The following is a 15157-nucleotide window of genomic DNA, read 5'->3' on the forward strand; positions in this document are numbered from 1 at the left end:
ACCATGACATATAATAACCAAAACACTAAATGTACAGTACAAGAAAGAATATTAAGCTACAAGGGAAAAATAACAAGTAACATATAAAGGCAGGCCCATTAGAATAATACCTAGCTTCTCTATAGTGACTTTAAGAGTCAAAAAAGCCTGGATGATTGTTCTAGAAACTCAAAGAGACCACAGATACTAGCAGAACTTTTGATCACAATAGACAGATAAAGAAAAATACTCCACAATAAAACTAAATTTGAGCTGTTTCTATCTAAAAATCCAGGCCTACAGAAGACAGTAGGAGGAAAATTTCGACTTGAAGAGGTTAACCATCCCTAATAAAACACAAGGATTAAATGATCTCAGTCTAGGAAATCAAAAGATGTGAGGAAAACTCATACCACACCAATAGAATAATGGGAACCAACAAACATTGGTCATTGGTTACTTTCAACATCAATGGTCTCAATTTTGCAATAAGGAGACACAGACTATTTATTGCATATTAAAACAGAATACATTCGTCTGCTGTATCAAAGTAATATACCTTACCTAATAATGTAATAAATCTAACATCTAAGGATAGATATCACCTCAGGGTACAGGATGGAAAATATGTTCCAAGCAAATGGATCCAAGAAGCAAGTTGGTATAGCTAGTTTAGTATCTAAAAAGTAGACCTCAAACCAAACCTAATCAAAAGAGTCTGGGAAAGACCTAGTACCCTCATTCAAGGAATAATCCACCAGAAGATATTGCAACTTTAAACATCTATTCACCAAACATAAAGGCATTAGCGTTCATAAAAGAAACATTACTACAGCTAAAATTATATATTGACCCTCATATGGTAATAGTGAGTGACTTCAATACCTCACAATGCCAATAGACATGCCTAAATGCCAATAGACAAAAACTAAACAAAGAAGTACAAATCCAATTGACATCATAATTCAAATGGACCTAAGAGATATTTATGAAACACTTAACCTGTCTTAGTCACTGTTCTGTTGTCAAGAGGCATCACAACCAAGGCACCACTTTATAAAAGAAAACATTTAATGGGAGCTTGCTTATAGTTTCAGAGGTTTAGATCTTGGCAGGGGGAATGGCAGCATACAGGCATGGTGTGGGAGAAAAACTTGAGAGCTATCTCCTGATCCATAAACAGAGAGAGAGGGAGAGAGAGAGAGAGAGAGAGAGAGAGAGAGAGAGACAGAGACAGAGACAGAGACAGAGAGACAGACAGAGACAAAAGGGGGGGGGCCCTGGCAGGTGCTTTTGAAACCTCAAAACCCACCTCCACCCCAGGTGACATTCATTCTCCAAAGGGGCCATGTTTCCTAATCCTTTTAACCCTTTCAAACAGTTCTACTCCCTGGTGACTAAGCATTCAAATGTATGAGCCCATGAGTTTTATGTCAACTTGACACAAGCTAAAGTCATTTGAGAGGAGGAAACCTCAATTAAAAAATACCTCCATAAGATTGGTCTGCAGGCAAATCTGTAGGACACTTTCTTAATTAATGTTTAATGGGGAGAAAGCCCAGCTCATTTGTTGGGTGGTCTTGGGTTCTGTAAGAAAACAGGCTGGAAAAGCCATGGGGAGTAAGCCAGGAGGCAGCTTCCCTCCATGGCCTCTGCATCAGCTGCTTGAGTTCCTGTCCTGACTTCCTTTGGTGATGAACTGTGATGTGGAAACCTAAGGTGAATAAACTCCTCTTTCCTCAGGTTGTTTTGTTTGTGATGTTTCCTCACAGCAATAGTAACCCTAACTGAGACCGGAGACCGTTCTTACTCAAACAAATATCACCCGAACAAAAAGAATGTTTGTTTTATTTTTCTCAGCACCTCATGGAACTTTATCCAAAAATGACCACATACTTACTTAGACTCAGAGCAAGTAAAACTGAAATAATACCCTGCATCCTATGGACACCACAAATTTAAGCTACATATTAACAGCAAGAGAAACAACAGAAAGCTCACAAACTCATGGAAACTGAAAGACCCACTACTGAATGAAATATGAGTCAAGACAGAAATTAAGAAATTAAAGACCTCCTACAGTTGAATGATCATGAATATGCAACACACCCAAACTTATAGGACGTAATAAAGGCAGTTCTAAGAGAGGTAAGTTCATAGAATTAAGTGCCAACATTAAAAAGTGGGTGATAACTCACATTAGAAACTTAAAAGCTCTAGAACATAAAGAGGAAGTAGTATCCCTAAGGAGCAGATGACAACACACGATCAAACTCAATAAAAATCAATAAATAAAAGCAAATAAACAAGGCAATACACATAATCAATACAACAGTGATTTGATTCTTTTTGAAAACCAGTAAGATTGACAATCCTATATTCAAATTAACTAAAAGGCAGAGGTAGAAAATCCAAATTAGTAAAATTGGGGACCTGGGGATAGACATTGCAACAAACCCAAAGAAAACCCAGAGAATCTTAAAGACAAGCTTTAAAGACTTGTATTCCACCAGACCGGAAAACCTAAGAGAATGGATAATTTTCTTGGTGTATGCTATTCATCAACGTTAAATGAAGACCACATAAGCAATTTAAGCAGACCTATTACTATTAGTAAAATAGAAGCAGTAATTAAAAGTCTCCCAACCAAAAAGAGTTGAAGGCTAGTTGGTTTTAGTGCAAAATTCTATCAGATTTTCAAAAAGAACGAATGTCAATACTCATAAAATTATCTCACAAGACAAACAGAAGGAACATTGTACTGGAATGGGAAATAGAATAGACAGTTATGGATGGAGCAAGTAGGTGACCAGAATTGGAGGATAAAAGGAGAAAGGAGTAGAAGAGGAGAGTGATGGGAAGGATACAGGGTGGAACAGCCGAAACTAAGGACCATTTGAGGAACCATATGGGAAGTTGATCCATTAGAATCTTTTAAATATATATATACATATGAAGGTGATCTAAATGTAATTGACAAATAGCAGGAGAGTTGGAAACCAAATTGACCATCTCTTGTCAACAAATGAAGCTTCCAGATTTGGAAATGGGTTACATGAAACCAAGTTGTCAGTCAAAAGGGTCCCATGGGAGCTCCCAAACAACTCAGGCCTCTGCCAGTGCTATTGCTTGCTCTCTACAAACTGATGGTAAGGCCCTATTGCTGAAGACAACACCTATACAACTCATGTATGTGGAGAAACTGAGCTGGTGCTTACCCAGTCTTCACCCATACTGACTAGTGTGCATGATACTAGAAGGCTCTCTGCATCCTACCAAAGGAGAAGGGTTAAACACCAAGCAAAGCTACAAATCCTTTAATGTACAATGGTGACCTGCTTGCACTTTTACACTGGTGCAATCGAGGCACAGAGCCTGTTGTGGGAATAACCAATAAATATCTGATTTGATTTAAGGCCTAGCCCATGAGATTCAATTTATTCCTGACACTTCTCAGGTGGCCTAAGACCTAGATAAGACTAGGTAGATAAGCCAAGGACCTAGGGGAAAAACAAATACTACTGTATCCTAAAGGAAATATTATAGTAACATAACTCCTCCTGCTGTTCTCATAGGTCAACAATCTGCCCAGCCATCATTAGAAGTTCCTTCCTGCAGCAGATGGTAACAAATACAGAGACACACAGCTGGACAATGTGCAGAGAGTGAGAGGCTTTGGAACACTCATTCCTAAAGGTACATCAGATCTCTCCTCTCAGTGCTCAGGGAACTCCGCAGAAGAGGAGACAGAACGAGCATAAGAGCTAGCGGGGTTGACGGACACCAAGGAAACACGGCCGCCTACACACAACACAAATGAGTTCTCAGAGAGCATGTGCAGGACCTGGACACGTCTGGCCAGATGGGATCTCAGTGCTGAGAAAGGACATAAACAAAAGTCTAACCTGGAAACTATCTCCAATTGATAACAGCTTGCATGTGAGAAATTAGTTTTCTCGGATGGATTCTTTCTGGGTATAAAACCACTCAAGGTGGTCAACCCAAAACAAATTCAATGGCATTTTTGAAGTTTTTCTCTTTTAACCTAATATGTCTTTTGAGTACATATAACAACTTCTGGTTTTGTATTGTATGGGATTTATGTACGTGGGAATATGTGTGTTTCTGCAAGTATATTTTGAGCTTTATCTTTGGCTTCTTTTGTTTGCTTGTGTGTTTTTTTTTCTGATCTGTTTCCTTTTTTTTTTCAATTAAAAAGATTTTTTTTTTATTCTTTAATCCTTTTTTACAGTGCAGTCTTCATCCCTCTCCTTGTCTTTCCCCTCAACTCCCATACCTCCTCCCTCCCAGCCCCACCCCATCTCCAAGAGGATATCCCCCGCTACACACACCTCACCAGACCTTCCCACTCCCAGAGGCCTCAAGTCTCTCAAGGCCTAGGTGCATCTTCTCTCACTGAGGCCAGACCAGGCAGTCCCCTGCTGTATATGTTTTGGGGGACCTCATATAAGCTGGTGTACGCTGTCTGATGGGTGGCTCAGTGTCGCAGAGTTCTCAGGGGTCCAAGTCAGTGGAGGGCACTGGTCTTCCCAGGGGTCACCCTCCCGCCCTCCTCCTCAGCTTCTTCCAACTTTTTTCTAATTCAACCACAGGGGCCCTGGCTTCTGTCCATTGGTTGGGTGCTAGTATCTATCTGCATCTGACTCTTTCAGCTGCTTGTTGGGCCTCTCAGAGGGCAGCCATGCTAGGCTCCTGTCTGCAAGCACACTACAGCATCAGTAACAGTGTCAGGCCCTGGGCCTCCCCTTGAGCTGGATCCCAATTTGGGTCCTGTTACTGGACCTCCTTTCTCTCATGCTCTTCTGCATTTTTGCCCCTGCTGTTCCTTCGGACAGGAACAATTCTGGTCAGAGATTTTGACTGTGGGATGGCAATCCAATCCCTCCACTTGACGTCCTGTCCCTGTACTGAAGGTAGACTCTAAAAGTTACCCCTCCCACTATACAGCACTTCATCCAAGGTCCCTTCCTTTGAAACCTAGGAGTCTTTCCCCTCTCCTCATTCTAGAGGATTCCCCCACCTCCTACCTCCCAAGGTTGTCTGTTGGCCCTCAGGGCTTCAGTCCTGTTCCCTTTGCCCATATCTGATTATGTTCCCTCTCTTCCTCTCCCTGCACCCTCTCCTACCCAAGTCCCCTTCTTTCCCTGCCCCCATGATTTCTTTCTTCTTCCTTTCAAGTGGGATTGAGGTATTTTCACTTGGGCACTTTGGCTTGTTAACTGTCTTGAGTTCTGTGGACTGTGTCCTGGAACTAGTTTTTTTTGGCTACTTTCTAGTTCTGTCCATTTTGTCTGCAAAACTCATGATGTCTTTGTTCTTAATATCTGAATAGAAAGTGGAACAGAGCCTCAAACTTCTTGGCACAGAGGGGAATTTCCTAAACAGAACTTCAACAGCTCAGGCTCTAAGATCAAGAATTGATAAACGGGACCTCATGAAACTGGAAAGCTTCTGTAAGGCAAAGGATATATAGTCAATAGGACAAACCGGCAACCTACAGATTGGGAAAAAAATCTTTATTAACCCCACATCTGACAGAGGGCTAATATTTAAAATACATAAAGAACTCTGCTGTGAATAGCCCTAGTGCTGTTTGTATTTTGATGCTAATTCTGCTTCACCAAGAGAGGCTGCCTGGATGAGGAGTGAATTCCATATTCCGGTTACTTCATGTGACTGTTCTAATGAATAAAAATTTCAAGGAAACCAATCACTGGGCGAGTAGGTGAGACTTCCAGGTCAGACAGAGGGATGGCGGCAAAGGAGAGGATGGAAGGATGATGGAGCCTAAAAGTAGGTAGTGGGGATTCCCGGTTCAAATCTGTTGGGATCTGCTACTGGAGGATTTAATTTAGAATGGCTTACTATTAGGATGCTAATTGTTGCACCCAGCAATTGTGTTGCCTTTTGATTCTAAACTAATCTTAAATCTAAAGATTGTGTGGTGTTTTCCTTCATTCAGCTACTCAACTGAGTTCCAGAGAAAAGGTACCATGGTGAAGTACCCCAGCCATCCATGGGAATTTGGAAGTGTGGGGCTGGTGTGGCAATGACTGGCCATGGGAACTTAGCAAGCTGGGCGGAGAGAATTCAGAGCTCCAGGTCAGAGAGTCTCCACGAGATGAGGACAAGGCCAGTTGGTTCCTTGTTGGCAGTAGTGTGGGATTCATTTATTTTATTTCCTGCTACAGAACTCAAGAAGCTAATCACCAAAAAAACCAAACAACCCAATAAAAAAAATGGGGTCTAGATCTAAATAGAGAATTCACAACAGAGGAATCTCAAGTGGCTAAGAAGCACTTAAAGAAATGTTCAAAGTCCTTAGTGATCAGGGAAATGCAAATCAAAACGACCCTGAGATTCCACTTTACACCAGTCAGAATAGCTAAGATCAAAACCTCAGGTGACAGCATATGTTGGGGATGATGTGGAGAAAGAGGAACACTCCTCCATTGCTGGTGGGATTGCAAACTGGTACAACCACTCTGGAAATCAATCTGGATGTTTCTCAGAAAATTGGAAATAGACCTACCTAAAAGCCCAGCTATACCACTCTTGGGCATATACCCAAAAGAAGCCTACCATGCCAAAGGGGCAAGTGTTCCTCTATTCAGAGAGGCCTTATTTGTGATAGCCAGAAGCTGGAAACAACCCAGATGTCCTACAATGCAAGAATAGATACAGAAAATGTAATTCATTTATACAATGGATACTACTCAGCTATTAAGAATAAGAATGTCATGGGTTTTGATCTTTTTATTTTATCTTTATTTTTAATTACTTTTTAGATGCCTTTTGTATTCTAATGAGAGAGAAAGAAAGGGTATAGTTTTGGGACTACAGAATATATTTCAATTCTGAATATGTTGTATATAATCAGAATATATGGTGTAAAATCTATTTTCAATAAAAATTTTAAAAATAAAAAATATTTAAAACAAAAAAATACTGTATAATATCACTTGTGTATAATCTTAAAGTTGATATTTTAGAAATTTAGTAGATTAATAGTTGGCAGAGGCTGGGAAGGGGAATGTTGGGGAATAGATTCTGTTATTTTCAGGTAGGAGAAATACTTCCTGGTGTTCCATTACATTGTAAGATGACAATAGATAGTGACAATGTATTATATATTCTGTAAAAGGGTAGAAAGAAGAACTTTGATTATATTTGCCATAGAGAAATGAAAATTTGAGGAAATAAATTTCTTTACCATAATTTGAACATTACATAATACATCAAAATATTTCATAATATACCCATAAATATGCATAATCTGCATGTTCCAATAAAAAATAAATTGAAAATTAGTTTCTCCCAATACAATTGGTATACCTACAGCAAACCCCCATATAAGGTTCAGGAAACATTATGGAAGAAAGGGTTAGAAAGATTGTAAGAGCAAGAGGATCAGCTAGTCTGCTGAGATCATGTCTTCTACAAATGACAGGGAAGTTGCACCCATGAAATCTCATCAATATGTTTGTCACGTGAACAATGTCACCACCAGTTGATATGCCAGTGTAGATGAGGGAAAGGCTGTTAAGGCCCCATTTCATAGGTAACTAATGACCACAGAGAAAGGGAGAATCAATCTTCTCCGGGGATGAATCATTGGTTATCTAACATCAAGTGGCCAACCCTAAAAACATGCATAAAAGCCCAGGCTAAATGGACTCAGAAGGTTATAATATATACTTACATGTATATGTACCTGGAACAATTAATAAAATAAAGACAGAAAAATGTTTCTTCTTTCTCTGTATCTTTTTTGCTTTGATTTTCATGCTTGTATATTTTAAAAAAATCTTTTAATGGCATTTTGAGACAGGGTTTCTTTGTGTAAGCCCTGAGTGTCCTCACTCTGTAGACCAGGTTGGCTTCAAATTCACAGAGATCCACCTGCCTCTTCCTCCCCATGGCTGGAATTAAAGGCTGCTGCACAGCTTTAAGAATATTTTTATTTTAAAATTACACTTATTTTAGTTATATTTCTGTATGTGCACTTGTGTGTGAGTGTATGTGCCCATGGGCACCACATGCTTTGGCTTCCCCCATGAAGCTGCAGTTATATACAGTTGTGAGCTGTCTAGCATTTATAACTGAGTTATACACAGTTGGGTGCTGGGAACTGAACTCAGGTCTTCAGCTAGAGCAGTGCATGTTTTAACTGTTAGGATAGCTCTACAGTTTCCACATTTGTGTACTATTAGAAAACTTGCTTGTATTCATTCTCATAGATTACAATCAGAAGATTAGGAAGCCAACAAGGTCTCCATACCCTCTTCTTCAGACACTTTTATGTGTCAAAGGGGATTTTATAGGTGTGATTAATGTTAAACACCTTGAAATGGGGAAGATTATTTTATATCACTCTAATGGGCACAATTATAATCGTGAGTCCTAAAATGTGAGGACATTGCCCAGCTGGGTTTGTAAGACAATTAAGATGCAACTTGAGGACTCAACCTGTCTTTTCTGGCTTTGGAGCTAGAGGATAGAACCAATGATCAGGAACTGTGGGAACATGACAAAGATTAGATTCTTCCTTGAAGTCTGTCGCGTAGATGCAGCTTTTGATTCTAGCCCATTGAAAGCCATTTTGAACTTCCAGCCTACAGAACCTATAGAACCTATAGAACCTCAAAAGATGATAAAAGTGTACTTTTGAAAGCCACTAACAGTAGTTATTCATTATGGGAGGAAAGTAAAAGTATGCTAAGAAACTAAAGTATTATTTTATTTAAAGTTTATAAAATATTTTAAGAAAAATTTAATAAGTATAAACATAAATTTTTTATGAAATTATTTTACATATTTTATTTTTTCTAGCCCCACATTTATGAAATATTTATTACTAAGCTTACTTAATGTACACATCAATTAACAATAAGTAAATTGAACACTGAACACAGAATCATTTACATGAATCCTAAATTTTAATTTTTTGATATTCAATAAATTTTGTTAGATATTTTTATGTCCTGTGCCCATCTAACAAAATTCTTCAATATTCATATTACATGTAAATCTACATACATGCATATTTAAGGCTGGTGTGAAATGCTTGCTATTGCAAACTGTATTTAAACAACTGTGTTTCCTTTTCAAAAATGCATTTAATTCAGAAGTTCCTCTAAACTACAAAGGAGACATGAAGGGAATATATGCATGGTACTCCTGGGAAACTATACTTCATTATGCAAGAATCTATTGCATTCATGTTATCTGAGAGGCAGGGTCTGACAACTTAATTAATGTGTCTTTGCTGTTACCTAAGTGCTTCTGTGACTCCAGCCCTCCACACTGCCTAAAGCATTCAAGCAGTCTCACTGCTCACATCCTTCACAGAATTCAAATGCACTTGACTCTTGTTTTAGAGTCACAGGGCAAGAGACACAGGGAACAATTTTGGACAGTCTAGATTCTGAAAGCGAATGTTTATGGTGTTGCTTCACTGGTGCCAGTGCTGAGAATTGGATCCCAGGGGACAATGCCACCTGTGTCTCCTTTAAAATATTTATTTGTTGTGTCTTTTATATGTTAGTCTCTCTGAAGAACAGGGGCCAGGTTAGCAACACCTTTTGTGTGGCTTTCAAGGCAATTTTAAGATATTTACAATTCTATCCAGTCTTCCATGTTATGAAGAATTTTTGTTATTTGCATTGGGTGCTCGTTTCTACCAAATGAATGTCTGAGTTCATTAGAGTTGAGTTACAAAGGGTTTGTGTTTAATTACTTCTATGACAGCTCCAGAAAGGTAAGAAGAACTAGAAGAATATTAATCCAGCAACATGGCTGCTCTGTCAAAAGATCACATCCAAAGACCTTTTAGGTTTGTGTGATCTGGCTGGAAGGCAGACATGCCACACACCTTTAATCCCTCTGGCTAGAATACAACATACCCTTAGTACATATTTTTAATCTCAAACAATGAAGCTAAGGTTAATTTATAGAAGGAAGTAGGCCTGCTTCAAAGTGACATCTAATTAAGGGGCATAAAAAGTGATGATTTAGAGAAAGATTTGACAGAATGAGTCAAAGATAGAATACACCCAACTCTCATGAGACCAGACAGGAAAGAGATCCTTCTTAAATCAGCACAGGAAGAGAGGAGGCAGTTTACTGGGATAGTTTTACAGAGACAGGTTGAAGGTGAAGAAAGAACAAGTCAGGGAATGAGAAAGAGCCAGAAGATTAGAACAGATTGCCAGAGTTAGTTTGAAGCCAAGCAGAGCAATTCAGTAAGAAGCTGAGAGAAGCCAGATTGAGTCAGTCAGCTTAGAGAGAAGTTTGAGCTAGAACCGTTGAGTTGAGCCAGCCACCCAGAGTTCAGAAAGAACTAGAAAGGGTGAAGTTTATTCAGCCATAAGCCTTGGAAGCTGGAACATTCTTGGTTAGATTAGCAGACAGACTGGAAGCTTCCTCACTGCCTGTCAACATCTCCAAGATCCATTCCTCCTTTGTTTACCTTCAGGAAAGAACAGGCCTCCCAGGGATATCAACCAAACTTGGTATAATAAATTACATTAAAATTAGGCAAAACCCCTCGCATTAAAGCTGGGCAAGACAACCCAGTAGAAGGAAAATGTTCCCAAGAGCAGGTGAAAGAGTCAGAGACACCCCATAACCCCACTGTTAAGAGTCCCACAAGAACACCAAGCTACACAACCATAACACACACATTTAGAAGACCTAGTTCAGACTACTAGTCACTTCCTATAATCATCTATATTTATTTAAACCTGTCTTGGTTATATCATGAAAATGAAATATGAGGGTTGTTGAAATAGTATAGAATCAGTGTGGTTGTAGTCTGAGATATTAGAATTACTGACTTTAAAGATTATCTTGGTGCTAGCTGTCTAGGCACTGAATTTCCCTCTGCTTCTGTATTGCCCACCCCACTCCTATTTAGAGTCAGGAAAAATTTCCCATTTCCCTATTTATAGTACATATATTCCATTATTACCATCCATAGAGCTCCCTACTGCTCATATAGGCCTGTTTGTCTTTTCTAATTTCTGTAGTTATTCCAGTTTGTATGTCCACATATAAAAATTCAGAACTAGGAACTAGGGCTGAGGCTGTCAGTTGATCAATACTCATGTATTATCCATGACTGCCAGGATGAGACTTACCTCCTGATATCAGACAACTAATCATTTTTGATAATACTGGACCCACCCTCTTAGAGGGTGATCTAGAGGAGATCACAGTCAAGCGTATTTTGTGATCTTCAGCTATTGAAGCCAAGATAGAACCTGGGAACAGATGACTCCAAGGCGCATTTAACCTATGCACCCTAGATAAAAGGTTGTTCCCAGATTTTTTATTGTTTGTTTGTGACAGTAAAGGCCATAATGTAGATGTGATGATGAAGTCAGTTTATATGGGAAAAGGACCAATCAACACACTTGAACCTCATGTGTGACTAGGATAGTTGATGGTCAAAAAATGGTGCAGTCAGTATTGATACCAGGATATTATATCAGGCCTTTGCCTTGATGGCTGTTGTGGTAGTTTGAATATGCTTGGCCCAGAGGATAGCACTATAAGGAGGTATGGCCTTGGAGGAAGTCACTGTGGGAGTGGGCTTGAGACCCTTTCCCTAGCTGCCTGGAAGAGACAGTCTTCTAGCAGCTATCAGATGAAGATGTTGAACTCTCAGCTCCTCCAGCACCATGCTTGCCTGGACACTGCCATGCTTCTCACTATGATGACAATGGGCTAGACCTCAGAATCCATAAACTAGCCCCAATTAAATGTTGTCTTTTATAAGAGTTGCCTTGGTCATAGTGTCTCTTCACAGCAATGGAAATCCTAAGACAGCTGTCATTAGCACTAGAAACCTTCTTGTGAGTCAAGATTGTTTAGGTATAGAGTTTGCCTAACACACAATGGAGACCTATATGTTGTCGAGGACATGTTGTCCAAGACAGATAGCCTGAACTCAGAAGAGTGACACATATGGCCAACAAACCCTGAATGTTAAGTTGTGACTATGTTGTTTGATGGTTAGGTATCCTGGACTCCCTTGATGCTATAGTGTAAGATTCTGGCTGTATTGATGAAGATGTTGTTTACATAAAGATCTAGTTACCTGTATAACCCTTGAAGCTAGGGTCATATCAGACTATTTGGTTATTATAAAGTGTTCCTGATATGCTTCAGTGTCTCTCACATACTCTTCAAGTTAGGAAGAGCCTATCATCTTTACTGTTTCTGAGATGGAGATTTCCATGGTGTCTTTGTGGTCAGTGTCCAGCCAGGGTCATTTGACTTTCAAGGAATTTCCCAGGCTCATTTCCTTAGTCCCAGTTCATCTTTAATGTAATTTCTGCTCTACCTCTTTTGTGTCCAGGTTTTCTGGAGAGAGAAATAGATCTGGAGAGCAAGAATTGGAATCCTGGCCTCTAAGACTATGGTCTCTAAATATATAAATGTCTTTGGACCCCAGATTCATACCACATGCCCAGAGATAGCATTTAGGAGTGGAGCCTTTGTATATAGATTATGTCATGAGTGCAGAACCCTCATCAAATGACTTAGTGCACTTACTTGAGTATCTCTACCCATGTACCAGGCAAACAACACTCAGAAGACACTGAAACTGGCAGGGTCTTGATTTTGGACTTCCACCCTTCAGAACTCGAGAAAGTACTTTCTGTGGCTGTGATGCCACTGGCCTGGGGTAGGTTGTTATTGCATCCCAGGTGGTGAGGATGATTGGAAAAACCTGAATTCCAAGCAAGGCACATTGAAAGAAAGGACCACCCCGGGGAAGCTGTCAAGCAGAGCCCAGCAGGCCTCTGTGCTCCTACATTCATCATGGCTCTGAGGAGTGACTGTCAGTGTGCTTCCATCCCTTTCAGGAAGTTTATCCTATCAATTCAGGAAGCTAGGTAGCAATCATTCATGTTTTTGAAATATCATTTCATGTGTATGTTCCATTGTGTGCTTTCTGTCCTATGTACATCCCACACTATCCATATGCTGGTCACCACGGTGGTAGTGAAAGAATGTTATTTGGGAAGATATTCAGTTCTCATTCTCTTGAAGGAGTAATGAATGACATTATTGTAAAGTGTTATAGAAGTGATTTTGCTCCCATTTGTCATGTACAATATGGTGTTTATCCAGAGATGTTTCCAAGAGTTCTGTTGTATGGTTGGTTCACCAAGTGAGATGTTTTTGCATAGCCCATACACACCAATGCTATGATTTTATCTTGGCACAGCTGATATGAGAATGTTGCCTGGGTTTAAAGAAAGGTTAGAGCCCAGAAACCATTGAGTTTAAGGAGGTGAATTCCCTCACAAGACTTCCAATTCTTGTTGTTAAAGTGGTTCCAGTGGTGCTGGATTGCTTTGTGGTGGCTAACTTGAATTGCGTCTCTCCAAGCTGATAAGCTGCTCAGGGACCTGTCTAATCTGAGTGTGGCCCCCACACCCTTCATGCCTGAGATTTCTGCCTTCTTTGATGGTCAGGTCTGGCCTAGGCACTATAAAGGCCAAGGCCTGGTCCTAGTTCTACTGTGGTGAGAATGAAAAGAGGGTGATGCTTACCCATCCTTAGAGTTTAAGTGGTCTCAGGCTACCTGGTGGCTAAAGAGATGTTGGACTAGCGTTGGCAGGAGGTTATGGCCTATGATTGGATGTGTTGATTAATGGCTTTCTTTGTTCTGTACCGAATAAGTCTTATGTAGCCACTTCTATACAAACAGTTAAGGCTTTTAAAATATGAATCACTATTTTAAAGAAACCAGATTCTTATGTGTCAGCAGGGTTAAGTGCCTCTCTTCTATCCTTTGCCCTCCTAGGGGCCATTATGAAAAGTCAGCTCAGAAACTTTGGAAAATTCCACCAGACCCCTCTGGAAGGGAGGGGCTAAATTACATTCCTCAGACCACAGAGAGATCCCTGCAGCTAGGGGGAGGCCCAGAGTTATTCCTAGACTGTTGGCTACCTACCTCATTCCCTAGCGACCAATCAGTTTAAAGTCACGCTGTTCTGCCAATCACATTGTACCTAATGGTGGCTGCCCTGAGGACTGTATAAAAGCCTGCTGGATGGGCTGTGCATGGTTATTCTCTCCCCAAGTGCAGGGCGACCCCAACATGCTGGATTAAATAAAATTCCTCTTGTTTTGCATCAGTTCCTGTCTCCATGTTCACTCAGGGGTCTCCAATAAGTTAAGACTTGCCAGAGTCTTACAATTTTAGTGTCTGGAGAAATTTTTGGTTGTCATAATTTTGAGAATGGTGCAGGCAACCATGATTAGAAATGAGAGTTGATGCTAAATATTCTCTAAGACCACAATAATGTCCCCAAATATTAATAAGATTGAGATCAAGAAGCTGATTCCAATGAATGTCAAAAACCAGCTTTGGCTTGGATAGGGATTTTGAGAGAAGGGATGTTCAGGAGTGGTGAAACAAAGGATTTGAAGTCAAATCATGGGTTACAAGCTGATGGCCTAACATCTTCTTGAGACAGCTTCCCAGATTGCTCTCCGTGTTCTGCAGTGCTTGAGACAGCTTTCTCTTGCTATTCTGAAAACTGAATAGCTCATCTCCTGCAGATCAAAAGCCCTGTTTTTAATTTACATATCAATTCCAGGTTTCCTCTTGACCATTCCACAAATAAACATTCTATGACCTTAGCTCCTTGACTCTTAGGAAGAGACAGTAAACACATTTCTTTTTTCAACCTTGCAAAAGAATTCAGAGATCTGCCTTTATAAACTTAGCAGGTTGGGACCTTGTCCTAAGATTATTATTCCAACCATGTCTGGCTCTAAACTCTCTCTGTCCCAGGTTGACCTTGAACTCAGGAATCTTCTGTTTTTGCATCTGCCTTTGTATCTTTCTGACAAGGCATAATGCTGTTGCCTCTGTTTTTCTAGGTCAGAGAAGCCCTTCATATAATTCATATTGCAGCTTTATATTTTGCATAGTTGAGAAATTATATATATTATATATTTTCAAATTAATGGTTTTAGAGTGCTTTCTTATAACCATAAGGGCTGTCCTGAAGGTCACAGCATTCTACTATTTTGCTGAGACACAGACATACCTTAGTCTCCCAGACTTATCCTATCTCTGATTGACGTGGGACCGTACTGCTGTCAAGGGTCATTGTCACGGATGGTCCCA

This window comes from Apodemus sylvaticus, chromosome 3 (assembly GCF_947179515.1).
Source record: "Apodemus sylvaticus chromosome 3, mApoSyl1.1, whole genome shotgun sequence".
In the NCBI taxonomy this organism is placed as follows: domain Eukaryota; kingdom Metazoa; phylum Chordata; class Mammalia; order Rodentia; family Muridae; genus Apodemus; species Apodemus sylvaticus.